Genomic DNA, 17,913 nt, shown 5'->3' with positions numbered 1-17,913 from the left:
CTTATGTGCCTACAAGGGGTGGACCTCAATTGCTGTGCCCGTCCATCCAGGCCCTATGTTCCTACAAGTGTTTGACCTTGATTGCTGTGCCTGTCAGTCCAGGTCTTATATCCCTAGGTGGGATTGACTCTGTCCTGTATTGCTGTGCCTGTCCATCCAGGCCTTATGTCCCTATGTGGGATTAACTCTGTCCTCAACTGCTGTGCCTGTCCGTCCAGCCATTATGTCCCTACAAGGGTTTGACCTCGATTATTGTGCATGTCTGCCCAGGCCTTATGTTCCTACATGTGTTTGACCTCAATTGCTTTGCCTGTTTGTCCAGGCCTTATGTCCCTACTTGGGATTGACCTCTCTCCTTGACTTCTTTCCCTGTTCGTCCAGGACTTATGTTCCTACAAGTGTTTGACCTCAATTGCTTTGCCTGTCGTCCAGGTCTTATGTTCCTACAAGGGTTTGACCTCAATTGCTTTGCCTGGTCATCCAGGCCTTATGTCCCTACGTGGGATTGACTCTGTCCTCGACTGCTGTGCCTGTCTGTCCAGGCCTTATATTCCTTTGTGGGCTTGACCTCTCTCCTCGACTGCTTTGCCTGTTCATCCAAGCCTTATGTCCCTACAAGTGTTCGACCTCTTTTACTTTGCCTGTTCATCCAGGCCTTATGTCCCTACGTGGGATTGACTCTGTCCTCGACTGCTATGCCTGTCTGTCCAGGCCTTATGTCCCTACGTGGGCTTGACCTCTGTCCTTGACTGATTTGCCTGTTCATCCAGGCCTTATGTCCCTACAAGGTATTGACTTTGTTTGCTGTGCCTGTCTTTCTAGGCCTTATGTCCCTACAAGGGTTTGACCTCGATTTGCTGTGCCTGTCTGTCCAGGCCTTATGTTCCTACAAGTGTTTGACCTCAATTGCTGTGCCTGTTGGTCTAGGCCTTATGTCCCTAGGTGTGATTGACTTTGTCCTGTATTGCTGTGCCTGTCCATCCAGGCCTTATGTCCTTATGTGGGATTGACTCTGTCCTCGATTGCTGTGCCTGTTCGTCCAGGCCTTATGTCGCTACAGGGATTGACCTCTGTCCTCGACTGCTTTGCATGTTTGTCCAGGCCTTATGTCCCTACAAGGTATTGACCTCGATTGCTGTGCCTGTCTGTCTAGGCCTTATGTCCCTATAAGGGTTTGACCTTGATTGCTGTACCTGTCTGTCCAGGCCTTATGTTCCTACAAGTGTTTGACCTCGATTGCTGTGCCTGTTCGTCCAGGCCTTATGTCGCTACAGGGATTGACCTCTGTCCTCGACTGTTTTGCATGTTTGTCCAGGCCTTATGTCCCTACAAGGTATTGACCTCGATTGCTGTGCTTTTCTGTCTAGGCCTTATGTTTCTACAAGTGTTTGACCTCAATTGCTTTGCCTGTTCGTCCAGGCCGGGAACTAGACGAGTCTGTAGAAGAACAGGGAGTTCATAGAGGAACAGGGAGAGACCGAGGAGGCAGCGGGGGTGCGGGAGCTCATGTGGCTGGCCACTGCCACCAGAGAGAATGGGCCGGGTCTGGGAGATAGGTGCCGGAGGCAAGTAGGCCCAGTCGCAAGCCTACTGTGATAGAGACACGCAACAGGTAAAAGTGACATGGGGCTTTGTATACTTTACCCCAAAAATACCAACTTAAGAGTGCATCTACAGAATATGTGAAAAAATAATAGCCAATATATTGCTTAGAATAAGCTGTCAAGAGCAAGATGGTGTTTTAGTTTTATTTTACTGCATCATACCACTGAAGATATATTCACTACTGGTGTTTTATAGCATGATTCTCATAGGAGAAAGTTTTTTAATTGAAACAATTCTTCTTCAGGCAATACTATTGGAAGAAAGAAAAATGATTTCAGTGAAGAGTTTTGACAACTAATAACAACTGATTGATGTTAAACTGTCAAAAGAAGCCACTCCATTAATAGCTCTACATGAGCATTATAATGAATTGGCAAAGATTGACCAATGAACATTGACAACATGACATTGGAATCAATGCTTACTGAACATTATAATATGGATTTGTATCCTAGAGCAAACTACAAAAACAAGTCAGTGATTATTCTTAAAATTATATAAGTCATAAGAAACAGCTGACAGATTGTGAGAAAAAGCTGAAAGTGGCATAGTTGTTGCTCCATCATAAAAACTATAGGACTCCTATCACAGACAGATTTTTAATTGGAAGAATCAATATGTGATGCCAGCTAATAGCAACCTTCCCTTGAAAACATGGTTCTGCCAAAAAGGTGGGAAACATTCTTCAATCACATCTTAATATTATAGAAAAGTGAAGTTCATTTGTTAGGGAATTTTATACCTTTATTCAATTGGGTAACTACCAGCCCTTAAATAAATCCAAAATGAAAGAAAACTATAAAAGAACTGAATCATCTGGGTCATTGTATTCATTATACCACCTTGGAAAGACTGGATGCATGAAATGCCAGACACATCACAAACAAATAAATGGACATGTGCCACCTCCATTATGGACAGGCTGGGACTGCACCCATGAAGTCAGTTATGCACACTAGCAAGCACTAGGATCCACAACAGCTTAACTTTCTTCTGCTATGGACAGTGTATAAGTAGTAAAATAAAAAAAGAAAGGTGGTTTGCGGGGCTTTAGGTATTGGGGCTTGTAGGGTAAAAGGGAAATTATGTAGGGGGCTTAGGAAGTCTGCTTCTTTACTGGGGCAAACTGGGAGGGAACGGGAAAATAAGCCTAATGCATTGCCATTTGTACCAACTAAAATTCCCCCCTTAAGCACCAGAAACAGGATTTGCCTGCACATGCGTGCATCGATATAAAATCATGTGCACATGTGCACATGGGTAGCGTATTTTATAACATGCGCGCATAATCATGCACATGTTATACAATTGGCACGTCCAAGTACGTGCACTGGCAAACGCGTACACGTGCACCTGTGGGCAGATCTTAAAATCTACCTTTTAATTTTTAGGGGTAATCAGTACAACAGAGAGAGGTTACTAGAAGAAGTGATAATATAGGTGAGATAGAAATCCTTTTCTTGACCTTCAGGGTGCAAAGAAATATGATGACATGTTTCAGTCTCTAAAAGCTTTCAAAGAATTTCTTGTCAGCAGCAACATTGAAAAAAAGGGAAGAGAGCTACCAAAAATGAAACCCTTAATTGGGTGATTTGATGAGTTTGTGAAGCATAGTTCCCTGTAGTCTCAGACATTTTAATATTGGAATACATATTTTTACAAGGTGAGATGTTAAATTTTGTTAGAGCAGAGCTTTGATAAACATCTGTCATCACTGCAGAAGAATTTATCTCAGGTGAGCGAGACTTAATTTATAACAGGCAACATGTCCCCATGGTTTGTATGGCAGCATTTTACCTTGAAATTTCTAAAATCTGTAGAGAGTCCAATCAGTCCTTCACGCTAAATATATAAAATGAAATCTTTTTTGAAAACTATCCTTTATAGGGCAGATGAAAGCATACTTTTTAATTACATATTCAAATTATTAGTCAAGATGATGAGCAATTTGAGCTAAACTAGTTTCTTGAAAAAGTATATTTTATGTAAAAATTCACAAAACAACCTGGAGTAAATTATCAAAGTGGTTTCATACATAAAAGCACTTTGTATACATGTATTTCCAACATATGTATGTGTATGAGTGATTAAGAAAAAAAAAAACAAGCTTGTGTTGATCTGCTCCTGTTCACTCCCGAGGCTGGCCAGAAGCCGCAGCCTGTCTTCTTCTGAAGCGGTCCTGCCCCTTCCTCCTAAGGGGCGAAGCCGTGTCTCTATTCATTATTTAAAGGGCCTGTGGCCAGATATGCCCCGGGCCCCACTTTAAGAACATAAGAACATAAGAAATTGCCATGCTGGGTCAGTCTAAGGGTCCATCAAGCCCAGCATCCTGTTTCCAACAGAAGCCAAACCAGGCCACAAGAAACTGGCAATTACCCAAACACTAAGAAGATCCCATGCTACTGATGCAATTAATAGTAGTAGCTATTCCCTAAGTAAACTTAATTAATAGCCGTTAATGGACTTCTCCTCCAAGAACTTATCCAAACTTTTTTTGAACCCAGCTACACCAACTGCACTAACCACAACCTCTGGTAACAAATTCCAGAGCTTTAGTATGCGTTGAGTGAAAAAGAATTTTCTCCAATTAGTCTTAAATGTGCTACTTGCTAACTTCATGAAATGACCCTAGTCCTTCTAATATTTGAACGTGTAAATAACTGAGTCACATCTACTCGTTCAAGACCTCTCATGATCTTAAAGACCTCTATCGGGGGAGACAAAATGGCTGCCGAGGAGTGAACAGCAAAAACAGAGCTCCGCGTTTACTCTGACTTTTTTGCTTTACTATTGCTTCTTTCCTGGAAATTTTTTTTCTCTAAATAACAGTATGCCTCATACTAAACGTAAAGCAAAAGTGAAAGATATTACCTCAACTCCGTTGCAGTCTACTCGTCAACCGCGGATCGAGGAGGTTTTTGCTGGCCTGATGCAGATACAGCCGGAGGGAGGGGCCGTTGGAGGAGTCAGCGGAGAGCAGCCGCTGAGCCCCCTGGCCATAGAGACGTCTTTGAGCCCCGGTGCTCCTACCACCCCAGAGGCGCCGTTTAAGAAACTGGAACCTGATGTAGACATCGTGGCTTTGCTGGAAAGAAAATCTGCCTTTCAGGAAGGGGAGTCCCAGAGAGGCGGCGAGGAAGCCATAATTACCTCGGTGAGCTCAGAGTCAACGAGCTCCAGGGACCCACCCGTAGAAGTGCTGCAGCAAGCCCTTGAAGGTAACAGTTTTCTTAACACTGGTGTGAGAAGAGAGAGTGAAATTTGTGTTGTATGTGAATCTCAACATCTGAATACCTCAAAGGTTACATTGGAACATATTTTAAAAGCTATCTCAACTATGGAAAAATCTATTACATCATTAACAAATACGGTAAAAGAGAGTATTCAGCAAAGCCAAGTCTTAGAAAAGAGACTTGAGAAAAATGAATTGATATCCACTGGTTTGGAGAAGCGAGTTATAGAAGTAGAGAAAGTCCAAATGAATCTGATAAAGTCAGAGAATATTCAGATGAATAAGATGGAAAATCTGGAAAATCTTGTAAGAAGGAATAATATAAGGATTTTAAACTTTCCCAAATTACGTTTGCTATCACATCGGGAGTTACTTAGATCTTATTTTCTAAATATATTGAAGATATCGGAACCGGACTTACCTAAAATAAACAAAATATATTATTTACCCCAGCCAAACAAAGAAGGAGACTTTAATCAAAAGCAAAAAGAGGAAGAATCCTTTGATTTGACATCTGTTCTAGAAAAATCGTATGAGATTATAGTGGAAGAGAGAGCCACATTGTTTGTCCAACTGGACACATCTGTTGAAAGAGATTTGATCCTTAAAAATGTTCTTTCGAAACCAAGCTCAGAAATTTTATGGATATTTAATAAAAAATTTTCCGGATGTAACGAAGCTAACTCAAATAAAGAGGAAAAAATTCCTGGAAATGCGTGCGGAAGTTTTGGCAAGGGGAGCGAAATTTATACTCCGATTCCCATGTTATTGTCTTATATTGTTCAAAGAAGCAAGATATAAGTTTAGAGAACCAGAGCAGCTACGAATTTATCTTAATTCTCACTCTAGTTAGCATCGAAGGTAGTGGGAAAATAGATTTAAATATGCACAGGTTAACTCTAAAGCATTTAACATTGTATTAAGAGATTATTCCTTTGACTCTGCTTGTAATCTAAAATATGTCTCCCCTATTTCTTATAAATAGAGACAGAAATAGTGAGGTGGTAAAATCATATGATATGATATCAGGATTTGTTTTCTTTTTTTCCTGTTAAAAATTTGCTTTGTACTTTTCGCCTCATGCTATGATGTCATATTCTGAACTATTGTTCTGTAAAATGTTTGAAAATGCAATAAATAAAAAAAAAAAAATTAAAAAAAAAAAAGACCTCTATCATATCCCCCATATCCCCCTCAGTCGTATCTTCTCCAAGCTGAACAGCCCTAACCTCTTCAGCCTTTTCTCATAGGGGAGCTGTTCCATCCCCTTTATAATTTTGGTTGCCCTTCTCTGTACCTTCTCCATCGCAACTATATCTTTTTTGAGATGCAGCGACAAGAATTGTGCACATTATTCAAGGTGCGGTCTCACCATGGAGCGATACAGAGGCATTATGACATTTTCCATTTTATTAACCATTCCCTTCCTAATAATTCCTAACAATCTGTATGCTTTTTTGACTGCTGCAGCACACTGATCTGACAAATTTAAAGTATTATCCACTATGATGCCTAGATCTTTTTCCTGGGTGGAAGCTCCTAATATGGAACCTAACATCGTGTAACTACAGCAAGTGTTATTTTTCTCTATATGCAACACCGTGCACTTCTCCACATTAAATTTCATCTGCCATTTTGATGCCCAATCTTCCAGTCTTGCAAGGTCCTCCTGTAATGTATCACAGTCCGCTTGTGATTTAACTACTCTGAATAATTTTGTATCATCCGCAAATTTGATAACCTCACTCGTATTCCTTTCCAGATCATTTATATATATATATATATATATATTGAAAAGCACCGGTCCAAGTACAGATCCCTGAGGCACTCTACTGTTTATCCGTTTCCACTGAGAAAATTAACCATTTAATCCTACTCTCTGTTTCCTGTCTTTTAACAAGTTTGTAATCCACGAAAGGACATCGCCTCTTATCCCATGACTTTTTAGTTTTCGTAGAAGCCTCTCATGAGGGACTTTGTCAAACGACTTCTGAAAATCCAAATACACTACATCTACCAGTTCACCTTTATCCACATGTTTATTAACCCCTTCCAAAAAATGAAGCAGATTTGTTAGGCAAGACTTCCCTTGGGTAAATCCATGTTGACTGTGTTCCATTAAATCATGTCTTTGTATATGCACTATGATTTTGATCTTGAGAATAGTTTCCACTATTTTTCCCGGCACTTAAATCAGGCTCACTGGTCTGTAATTACCCGGATCACCCCTGGAGCCTTTTTTAAATATTGGTATTACATTTGCCACCCTCCAGTCTTCAGGTACAATGGATGATTTTAATGATAGGTTACAAATTTCAACTAATAGATTAGAAATTTCATTTTTGAGCTCCTTCAGTAACCTAGGATGCATACCATAAGAACATAAGAACATAAGAAATTGCCATGCTGGGACAGACCAAGGGTCCATCAAGCCCAGCATCCTGTTTCCAACAGAGGCCAAAAACCAGGCCACAAGAACCTGGCAATTACCCAAACACTAAGAAGAATCCATGCTACTGATGCAATTAATAGCAGTGGCTTATCCCTAAGTATAATTGATTAATAGCCATGAATGGACTTCTCCTCCAAGAACTTATCCAAACCTTTTTTAAACCCAGCTACACTAAGTGCACTAACTACCTTCTCTGGCAACAAATTCCAGAGCTTTATTGTGCGTTGAGTGAAAAAGAATTTTCTCCGATTAGTCTTAAATGTGTTACTTGCTAACTTCATGGAATGCCCCCTAGTCCTTCTATTATTCGAAAGTGTAAATAACCGAGTCACATCTACTCGTTCAAGACCTCTCATGATCTTAAAGACCTCTATCATATCCCCCCTCAGCCGTCTCTTCTCCAAGCTGAACAGCCCTAACCTCTTCAGCCTTTCCTCATAGGGGAGCTGTTCCATCCCCTTTATCATTTTGGTTGCCCTTCTCTGTACCTTCTCCATCGCAACTATATCTTTTTTAAGATGTGGTGACCAGAATTGTACACAGTATTCAAGGTGCGGTCTCACCATGGAGCAATACAGAGGCATTATGACATTTTCCATTCTATTAACCATTCCCTTCCTAATAATTCCTAACATTCTATTTGCTTTTTTGACTGCTGCAGCACACTGAGCCGAAGATTTTAAAGTATTATCCACTATGATGCCTAGATCTTTTTCCTGGGTGGTAGCTCCTAATATGGAACCTAACATCGTGTAACTACAGCAAGGGTTATTTTTCCCTATGTGCAACACCTTGCACTTGTCCACATTAAATTTCATCTGCCATTTGGATGCCCAATCTTCCAGTCTTGCAAGGTCCTCCTGTAATGTATCACAGTCTGCCTCTGGTTTAACTACTCTGAATAATTTTGTATCATCCGCAAATTTGATAACCTCACTAGTCGTATTCCTTTCCAGATCATTTATATATATATATTGAAAAGCACCGGTCCCAATACAGATCCCTGAGGTACTCCACTGTTTACCCTTTTCCACTGAGAATATTGACCATTTAATCCTACTCTTTGTTTCCTGTCTTTTAACCAGTTTGTAATCCACGAAAGGACATCGCCTCCTATCCCATGACTTTTTAGTTTTCGTAGAAGCCTCTCATGAGGGACTTTGTCAAACGCCTTCTGAAAATCCAAATACACTACATCTACCGGTTCACCTTTATCAACATGTTTATTAACCCCTTCAAAAAAATGAAGCAGATTTGTTAGGCAAGACTTCCCTTGGGTAAATCCATGTTGACTGTGTCCCATTAAATCATGTCTTTCTATATGCTCTACAATTTTGATCTTGAGAATAGTTTCCACTATTTTTCCCGGCACTGAAGTCAGGCTCACTGGTCTATAATTACCCGGATCGCCCCTGGAGCCTTTTTTAAATATTGGGGTTACATTGGCCACCCTCCATCTGGTCCAGGTGATTTGCTACTCTTTAGTTTGTCAATCTGGCCTACTACATCTTCCAGGTTCACAGTGATTTCATTCAGTTCATCTGACTCATCACCCCTGAAAACCATCTCCAGAACTGGTATCTCCCCAACATCCTCATTAGTAAACACGGAAGCAAAGAATTCATTTAGTCTTTCTGCAATGGCCTTATCGTCCCTAAGAGCTCCTTTAACCCCTCGGTCATCTAATGGTCCAACCGACTCCCTCACAGGTTTCTTGCTTCGAATATATTTAAAAAATATTTTATTATGAGTTTTTGCCTTTATGGCCAACTTCATTTCAAATTCTCTCTTCACCTGTCTTATCAATGTTTTACGCTTAACTTGACAATGCTTATGCTTTATCCTAATTCTTCATATATATCCTTCTTCCAAATTTTGAAGGATTTTTTTTGGCTAAAATAGCCTCTTTCACCTCACCTTTTAACCATGACGGTAATCATTTTGCCTTCCTTCCACCTTTCTTAATGTGTGGAATACATATGGACTGCACCTCTAGGATTGTATTTTTAAACAATGTCCAAGCCTGTTGAATATTTTTAACCTTTGCAGCTGCACCTTTCCATTTTTTTCTAACTATTTTCCTCATTTTATCTAAGTTTCCCTTTTGAAAGTTTAGTGTTAGGGCTGCAGATGTATTTATTGTCCCCCTTCCAGTTAGTAGTTTAAATTTGATCATGTTATGATCACTGTTTCTCAGTGGCCCCACCCCTCTCTCACCAAATCATGTATTCCACTAAGAATTAAATCTAAAATAGATCCCTCTCTTGTTGGTTCCTGAACCAATTGCTCCATGAAGCAATCATTTATTACATCCAGGAACTTTATGACTCTAGCAAGTCCTGATGTTACATTTACCCAGTCAATATTGGGTAATTGAAATCTCCTGTTATTATTGCACTGCCAAATTGGTTTGCTTCCCTGATTTCTCTTAGCATTTCATCATCTGTCTGACCATTTTGTCCAGGTGGATGGTAGTATACTGCTATCACTATATTCTTACCCAACACACATGGGATTTCTACCCATATAGATTCTACTGAGCATTTAGTTTCTTGTATGATCTTTATCTTGTTGGACTCTATACCCTCCCGGACATAAAGTGCCACACCTCCTCCAAGTTGATCCTCCCTATCATTGCGATATAATTTGTACCCTGATATAGCACTGTCCCATTGGTTATCCTCCTTCCACCAAGTCTCTGTGATGCCAATTATGTCAATCGCAGCATTTGCTGCTATACACTCTAACTATTCCATCTTACTTCTTAGACTTCTGGCATTGGCATACAGACATTTCAAAGTGTGTTTTTTGTTTGTTTTAGGAACCTGCTTTTCAGTTGTTTGGGATAATTCGGAAATCATTAGCTTTGGTGATTTTTTACAAATAGGCATATGGACTATGTTTGCTTTTAATGGAACCTCTCTGTTGGGATGCCCTAACTCTCCTGTTTCATTAGTATCTTTCAAGGATACATTTCTCCAAACCATGCACTACTGAGTGACTGTCGGATTTCCCCCTTGTTCTAGTTTAAAAGCTGCTATATCTCCTTTTTGAAAGTTAGTGCCAGCAGCTTGGTTCCACTCTGGTTAAGGTGGAGCCCATCCTTTTGGAAAAGTCTCCCCTTTCTCCAAACGTTTCCCCAGTTCCTTAAAAAGCTGAATCCCTCTTCCCTGCACCATCGTCTCACCCACACATTGAAACTCTGGAGCTCTGCCTGCCTCTGGGGACCTGCACGTGGAACAGGAAGCATTTCAGAGAATGCCACCCTGGAGGTTCTGGATTTCAGCTTCCTACCTAAAATCCTAAATGTGGCTTCCAGAACCTCTCTCCCACATTTTCCTATGTTGTTGTGCCCACATGTACCACGACAGCCGGCTCCTCCCTAGCATTGTCTATAATCCTATCTAGGTGACGCGTGAGGTCTGCCACCTTCACACCAGGCAGGCAAGTTACCAGGCAGTCCTCATGTCCACCAGCCACCCTGCTATCTACATTTCTAATAATCGAATCACCAACTATGATGGCCGGCCTAACCCTTCCCTCCTGGGCAGTAACCCTGGGAGACTTGTCCTCAGTGCAAGAGGACAATACATCACCTGGAGATCAGGTCCTTGAACTCCTCCCTGGGCGTCTCCTCATTCAGCCCTATAAGAAGAGCCTGTCTTCAGTTCTGCCTTGGCAAGGGGCTAGTCCTACTTAGGACTCCTTGTTCTGTGCTCCTGCCTGGCATACACTTCTTGTTCCTGATCTCTTTACTGGATGTCCTTCGCTTTATCCTGATGTTCCCCGTCTCTGATGTTCCTGATATTCCAATGTTCTCCTTGTCCTGATATTCTCTGTCTCTGATGTTCCTAATGTTCCGATGTTCTCCTTGTCCTGACATTCTCCGTCTCTGATGTCCGCTTTGTCCTGCGTCTGTCAAAGCTCCATGTTGTCCCTTCCCTGAGTGGTCCACGACCAGTCCAGCTGGGTTGTGTAGGGCGCGCAGTGGTCCAAGTGGTCTGCGACCATCCCGGCTGGGGTGTGTAGGATGCATGGTGGGATAACTCCTTCTGTTGGGGCCAAGGATCTTCCATGTCCTTCATCTGTCCACATCCAGGTTCTGGAGTCCGCTTGATGTCCTTGCCTCACTCTTCCTCGCTGTCCTTCATTGAGTGTCCTGGAAGTCTGAAGAGGATGTCCTGAGCCTTCGCCGTGGAAGCCTGACATTTTAGCCTGTCCAGATGTCCTCATCTTCTGTTGTCCTCAGATGTCTGGTTCCGTATTTTACCTCCTAGCGGGCCATCCTCTGTCCAACTTTGGTTGACCTTCAGATTCGTCTTCTACACCGGGTCGGAAGTTCCATCTTCCTTCAAATGACCTGTCAGATGTGTTGATCACACCGGGTCCCCAAATTTCAGTCCAGGATGGATGCTGCTATGAGTCATGGCCGGATACATTCTCTGAGTTGTAACTCTTCTTTCGTCTTCGCCAGTATCCTGAGTCTTCATCTTCTCCAGAATCCTGAGTCTTCATCTTCTTCAGAACCTTGAGTCTTCCTTTCCTCCAGCACCGCTGTTTCCAGTGTCCACCTCGTCTGCCTTCACCTCCTGTCTGGCCTGCCACCTCTGCTGTTACCCAGCTGCAGGTCCAAAAGGGCTTGGAGTGGTCAGAGGACTACTCAGAGACCAACCTTGTGTGGTTGGCCTCCTGGAGGCCTTGCAGGTCAGCAGGGGCCTGGGTCTCCACCCTGACGAGGCTCTGTCTCACCTCCCTCGCGCTCCCTCGGCGCTCCTCTCCCAGTTTGCCGAGGCCTAAGGGTATATTCTTCTCATCCTAGCACAACAGGTTGCCAAGGCCTCGAGCGCAAAAGATTGTCAAGGCCTTTGCGCACAACATGTGTGTATTTGCATGTTCACATAGGAAAATCCACATGAACGAAGTAGATATGCATGGGGCATTCAGGGCATGGTTAAGATATTCACACATTAGGTGTGACAACACTGTGGCACCATGTTCCAGAGTAGAAGGCAGCATTTTGCAATGTACAGCTATATATTTCAATGGCTCTTTATTAAAATGGCACTGTCTGATAATGAGTAATTTGCTACAGTTGTATTTGCTACAGGTGTATCCTGTAATTTGCTACAGGTGTATACAGTAATTTGCTACAGTTGTATTTGCTACAGTTGTATTTGCAACAGGTGTATCCTGTTGGCAGATGATTTCATTTTTAATCTCCAGAGGAAGAAAGAAGAAGGCAGAACTTTTGGCTCTAAAAAGCAGCGCAGCAGCAGCAGCAGCAGCTACGGTGGCTTGCGCAGGGTATGGAAAACAGCAAAGTGATATAAAAACTCCAAGGCATTTTCATTATATTATTAAAACTTTATAACCTGCTTGTAAGACATGTTACCCAAGTGATAGTACAAAAATTAAAAACAGTCATAATCTTCAAAATATAAAAATAAATAAATAAATATGAATTAGTATAAAACTAAAATAATACTAGTATTACATAAACAAATTTATGAAAGCACTAAATAATAATAAAAATCAACCTACTAGCAACATTAGAGACGTTACCCAAGTGATAGCACAAAAATTAAAAAGTCATAATCTTCAAAATATAAAAATAAATAAGTAAATATTAATTAGTATAAAACAAAAATAATACTAGTATTACATAAACACATTTATAAAAGCACTAAGTAATAACAATCAACCTACTAGCAACATTAGAGCTTTACCAAACTAACAGGGTTATTTATCAAATTGTGTTAAGGCATTTTTGCATGTATTATGACAAGCCTTCTCCATGTTCCTCCACAATCATTAATTTGTTTGGAATCCATCAGATAAACCACATTTAGTTATCAAGAGAGAGAGAGAGTGAAAGAGAGAGAGAGAGAGAGTGAAAGAGACTATCTACAAGCCCCTTGTAGTAGTTAGTTATTTATGCTACTACAAGAGGCCCACATAGTAACTGGAAGTGAGGTTTAGGTAGTAGTGTAGGGGTTAGGGGCCACTTTTACATGCAGAGTGAGACGTTCGAGCAGAACAGTACATTCTTGGGAAGATTTCATGCCCTAAGGAGTGAGGAAACTCACACAACGATGAGATTTGCATAATGTTCTCTCAACCTAGCTTGATGTTACCCATCTAGAGATAGTCTCTCTCTCTCTCTCTCTCTCTCAATGAGCAATTTGCAGGTAGGGAAATGCAATTATGTAGGTTTTACCACAAAGTGCAAAACGTTAATGCACTTTGTGGTAATACCTATGTTAAGTGCTACAATAACACACATTATGATAAATAGGCTATTACCATAAAACACACCCCTTTTCCTATTGCATGCTAGGGATGTGCAGAGGGACACCGTATGTTACATTCGGGATTCGTATTCGTTGCATTCGTATTCGGGATTCGTATTCGTTGCAGATACGTTGCATTCAGCAAGGGGGCCCCCTGATACATTTATACATTAACTCCTATTCATTTCCCCACTAAAATTAAATTAACTACAACCCCCCACCCTCCTGACCCCCCCAAGACTTACCAAAACTCCCTGGTGTTCTGCGGGGGGTCTGCGGGGGGTCTGGGAGCCATCCCCTGCACTCACACCCTCGGCTGCCAGTTTCAAAATGGTGCCGATAGCCGATAGCCTTTGACCTACTATGTCACAGGGGCTACAGGTGCCATTGGTTAGCCCCGTCACATGGCCATTGGCAACATCTTGTGTTCCTACCAAGTGACAGTGGCTGACCAATTGCACTGGTAGCCTCTGTGACATAATAAGGGCAAAGGCTATTGGCACCATTTTGATTACTGGCAGCCGATGGCCTGAGTGCAAGAGATCGCTCCCGGACCCCCGCTGGACCACCAGAGACTTTTGGCAAGTCTTGGGGAACCTCATGACCCCCACAAGACTTGCCAAAAGTCCAGTGGGGGTCCAGGAGCAACCTCCTGCACTCCGGCCGTCAGCTGTCAGTATTCAAAATGGCACCGATAGCCTTTGCCCTCACTATGTCACAGGGGCCATCGGTCGGCCCCTGTGACATAGTGAGGGCAAAGGCTATTGGCTGCCAGTATTCAAAATGGTAGGAGCACAAGATGGCACCGATGGCCATGTGACAGGGCACCGGTAGCCCCTGTGACATAGTAGGTCAAAGGCTATCGGCGCCATTTTAAAACCGGCAGCCGAGGGTGTGAGTGCAGGGGATGGCTCCCGGACACCCCCCCCCCCCCCATTGGACCACCAGGGAGTTTTGGTAAGTCTTGGGGGGGGGGGTCAGGAGGGTGGGGGGTTTGTTTAAATGGCTCCTTTAGGTAGCCGAATAATTTGACAAAGATTTGTTGTATTCGTGGGGAATCGCGATACGTTTCACTTCCCCACGAATACAACGAATAGGGCCCTATACGTTGCGGATTCCCAATTCGTAGGGAACAAATGCACACTCCTATTGCATGCATTATTTAGTGCAGTTTGATAAATCTAGGCCCAAGACAATTGCTTCTGCAAAGACAAATTATGAAATGTCAAATAATTTACTTAACTGCTTTCCTGAAATGTAAATAGTCAGGAATGGAATGAATATTGGGAGAGAGTTCCAAAGAGTTGGTGCTTGATAACTAAATGTGGTTTTTCAGGTGGATTCCAAACAAATTAATGATTGTGGAGGAACATGGAGAAGTCTTGCTTGTGAAGAACATAAAGTACAAGCTGGAATATAAGGAACCAATAATTTAGATAAGTAGAATGCTAAACCAAGTGAAGAGTATAAAAAACAAGACACATTTTAAATCTGATCCTATAGGTAACTGGCAAACAATGTAGCTGTTTAAAAGTAGGAGAGATATAATTGTATTTACGAAGACCAAAAACCAGTCTGGCTGCGATGTTCTGCTTTAATTGTGTTAGAAATACCAAATAGTAAAGAATTGCAATAGTATATTTTTGAGATAACAAACACATGTACCAGAGATTTAAGATCTTTTTCATGTAACAACGAGCAAAGTATTTTGATATACCTCAAAGAGAAAAATGATTTCTGCACAGTGGCTGAAATGAAATTTGATATAGGAAGAGAACGCTACTAACTGAAAAGGTGAACTAAGAGACTAATTTGAAACAGGAACCAGCTCATTATGAAAAACAGGAAAACTATAAATTAAGTTGATTTTATTAAAGAAAAATTATTCAAATTTCTCAACTGAACAAGGGGACAAATCTAAAGGAAGAGCTGGTGGTTGATTTAACATTGTTGTGATTATTAGTGCATTTTTAATTTCCCTCCAACAACATTCTAAATGGTGAACTTGCTTTTTTAACAGCCTAAGATCAGTGTGATACAATGACTTATCATGGTGAAGAAAATATTTGGTAATTAAAGGTGCATTTTTATCAATTGCCTTCTGAAGGATTTTATTCCATTTGTGTACTTGTTCAGTTGGACTAAGCATTTCAAAATTATTAGGTAGTCGGGTAGATTTTAAATGCCCAGCACTCGTAAATCCCAGGGTTTATGCACATGGTCGGGCCTTGCGAACGCAGGGCGAATTTGCAAAGGGGCCTGGCCACACACATAAACCCCGGTACATGCACAAGTGCCAGGCCTCTTCGAAGGGTGAACCAGAGGGCCTATTCTGGGTGGGGAGAGGTGGGGGTGGGGTGGTCCGGAGGCCAGCTGGGCAAGCAGCTATTAGCCACTGCCCCGGGGAAATGCATGCCAGCAGTTGGCTGGCATACGTAACTTACTTCTGCTCTGAAGGAGCAGGTAAATAGGAAACCAAAAAAAAAAAAAGCAACTTCTTGTTAGTATAGGGGTTGGGGAGGAGATGGGAAGGGGAAGGAAGGTTAGGCAGGGTGTTAGGAAAGTTCTCTCCCAGTCCACTCCTTAATTGGAGAGGACTGGGAGGGAACTGGGGAAAGCCCGAATGCAGAAATTCTTCCCCCCTCGCGCATGCCACCCGAATATACACACACGGATTATAAAATCTGGTGCGCACGTGTGTGCAGCCATTGCATTTTATAACATGCACACGCCGGCGCACACATGTTATAAAATCAGCGCGTCCATGTATGCGCACAGGGAAGCCCATGCACATAGACGTGCACACGCACCTTTTAAAATCTACCACAGTGTCTAAGTCTGCTGCTAGCAATTCTAAATTGAGATTCTTGAGGTTTCTATATTGAACTGAATTACTATATGTCTGACTGGTATAATTATATGTACATCAAATAGAATCAATACATGATCAGACCATGGAAGAAAATTGCTAAGAGATCCTGAAATAACCAAATTTTGTTTGTAGAAATAATAAGCTCTAAGTAACCAGTTTTTTGGATTGCAAAATTTATCCACTAAAAAAGACCCAACTCTTGAGAAAAAGCAAAAAAACATTTCTATCAAACAACCAATTCAAAGAGTCAAAATGAATACTGAAATCTCCTAAGATTAATACATTCTGAAATTGAGTTGAAACTTCAGATTTAATTTCCATAAGAACATATAAGAACATAAGAAATTGCAATGCTGGGTCAGACCAAGGGTCCATCAAGCCCAGCATCCTGTTTCCAACAGAGGCAAAACCAGGCCACAAGCACCTGGCAAGTATCCAAACACCAAGAAGATCCAGTGCTACTGATGCAATTAATAGCAGTGCCTATTCCCTAAGGGCCTCATTTTCCAAGCCGCTCGCACACGATAAGGGACCTTTCGCACGCGAAAGGTTCCTTATCGCGTACGATACCAGGATGGGGGCGGAGTCGGGGCGGAGTCGGCCCTGGAAGAGGCGTCACCGGGGCCGACTGCGCCGACGCTGCAGACAGCGAAAAGGTAGGTGCCTTTTCACTGCCTATTTCGCTCCCAATAGCTCCACCTCCTATGGTGGTGCTATTGGGTGCGAAACCGGCAGCGATCGCACCGTGACGATGCGATCACTGCCGGCTAGCGCAGGCCCGCCCCCCATTTCGGCCCCCCTGCCCCTCATCTTCTAAAGTATCGCAGGCCTGCGATACTTTCGAAAATGAGGCCCATAGTCAACTTCATTAATAGCAGTTAATGGACTTCTCCTCCAAGAACTTATCCAAAGCTTTTTTAAACCCAGCTACACTAACTGCACTAACCACATCCTCTGGCAACAAATTCCAGAGCTTAATTGTGCATTGAATGAAAAATAATTTTCTCCAATCAGTCTTAAATGTTCTACTTGCTAACCTCAAGGAATGCCCCCTAGTCCTTTAATTATCTGAAATTGTAAATAACCAATTCACATCTACTCCTTCAAGACCTCTCATGATCTTAAAGACCTCTATCATATCCCCCATATCCATCCTCAGTCGTATCTTCTCCAAGCTCAACAGCCCTAACCTATTCAGCCTTTCCTCAAAGGGGAGCTGATCCATCCCCTTTATCATTTTGGTTGTCCTTCTCTGTACCTTCTCCATTACAACTATATCTTTTTTGAGATGCGGCGATCAGAACTGTACACTGTACAGAGCGATACAGAGGCAGTACACAGTAGAGATGTGAATCGTTTTTTGACGATTTAAAAAACTTGTCGATATTTTTTAAATCGTCAAAAATCATTAGAGTGCATGATACAATACAAATTCCCCCGATTTATCGTCAAAAATCGTTAA

The sequence above is a fragment of the Rhinatrema bivittatum genome, chromosome 2 (genome assembly GCF_901001135.1).
Source record: "Rhinatrema bivittatum chromosome 2, aRhiBiv1.1, whole genome shotgun sequence".
In the NCBI taxonomy this organism is placed as follows: Eukaryota; Metazoa; Chordata; class Amphibia; order Gymnophiona; family Rhinatrematidae; genus Rhinatrema; species Rhinatrema bivittatum.
This window is presented reverse-complemented; position numbering follows the sequence as displayed.